We start from the raw sequence: 1720 nt of genomic DNA, 5'->3' as shown, positions 1-1720 counted from the left end.
TATTTATTTTTTCATTGTCATTTTAAAGCATTTTTGTAAATTACTTTTTAAAGACAGTTTCGATATTGTTTTGGGTAATTGCTCAAAGTAAAATCTGGGTTTTAAAGCTAAACCAGTTTAGAATTACAGCGGTATCTCAGTTTCTGGTCACGGTGGTGATATCGGTGAAGTTGGCAGGAATGCCGCTCTCCTCTGTCTGCTTTCTGAGCACATTTATAGTCAGTCATATCTCTGGCAGTGACGTCTGGCAGCGCTCAGTCTGGACCCGTTATTAAAAGACTTGTCCAACGCCTTCCCGAGATGAAGACATACAGAAAACCAGCACAAAGTTTCCATTCCATCTAGCTGACCAAGGCTGTACCCCGGGACAAACTTCTCGAGCAGACGCGCGTGTGAGGGAATGTTTGTGTAAATTCCTCCGCATTTTTATGTGCGTCGGAGAGGTCTGGAAAAGACCAAGCGCGTTTGATCATGGCAGGTATCATCTTCTTATGTGTGACAGCTACTCGTGATGAAAGCTTTTGAAGAAAATAGAAGATGTCAGAGAGGGAGAGAGACGGAGAGAACAAATGAGTGAGCGTGAGAGAGAGAGAGAGAGAGACAGAGACAAAACAAAGCATATGGCAAAAAAACCATAAATAGACTTTATCAGAAAATAATAATACATTAACTTGCAATGCATTTGCAATGCATTTTTATTATGCATATCTTTGTGAAAAATAACTTTTCAAAAAGGTTATAATGTTTAGCTCAAAATATTACTTATAGTCTTAATATATACTTTTTTTAATCATAAGGGTATTCTAAACATTTATGTATATTTGAGAAATGGCAAACACTATTCTATGGATAGGTCTGGATAACAAGTATCTACCTGATAATAACAAGATTGTGTTATATATTTGTTATTAAGAAATACATAAGAATTAAATCAGAAAATACAAGGTAATAAAATGCAAAAAAAGTAATATTTAAACATTTCAGTGTGCAGTGTTACTTTTAAGACTTTTTTATTTTTTATTTATTTGCTAAACTATTTTTATACTACCTGTATGTTAGGTCACCACAGCTATAACCATAAAGTTTAAAAAAAAATAGAGAGAACAGCACAAAACAAATGCAATTATGAGAAATGATATTGTTAGAATGACTTCCTGTTAGTCAAAAATCCTACTTTTAGTGTGCACTGAAATTATGCTCACATTAAAAAAATAAAATAAAATAAACTAACACTAACAGTGTGAACCCAATATAGTTATTATCCTTTTCATTTTTGCTGTGAACAGGGTAAAGGGTTATTTCACACAAAAACTATCATCAGTATTTCTTTTTTGGAATGACATAAGAGTGAGTAAATCATGATGGTCTTTTCATTTTGGGTGAACTATCTCTTTAAGTGCCCCCCAAAAAAAAGAAAAACTACAAATGACATCAAGCAGCTGGCAGTCCCTCATTCACACATTTCCCCCAGTATGACTCACTTGGACGCAGCACATCTCTGCTTTAAGTGAGGACTAACCTCTAATGTGGTTAAGACTATCTTTGTGACGGAGGAGAAGTAGGCGTCCCACAGGAACTGAGTCTGTTGCCGCAGTGCCAGGATTCTGTCTGAACCCACAGACCTGGTGATAGATGGAACCTGAGAGAGAGACAGAGAGAGAGAGAGAGAGAGAGAGAGAGAGAGAGAGAGAGAGAGAGAGAGAGAGAGAGAGAGAGAGAG

This window comes from Puntigrus tetrazona, chromosome 19 (assembly GCF_018831695.1).
Source record: "Puntigrus tetrazona isolate hp1 chromosome 19, ASM1883169v1, whole genome shotgun sequence".
Taxonomy (NCBI): Eukaryota; Metazoa; Chordata; class Actinopteri; order Cypriniformes; family Cyprinidae; genus Puntigrus; species Puntigrus tetrazona.
The sequence above is the reverse complement of the archived record's forward strand: the minus strand, read 5'-3'. Positions refer to the sequence as shown.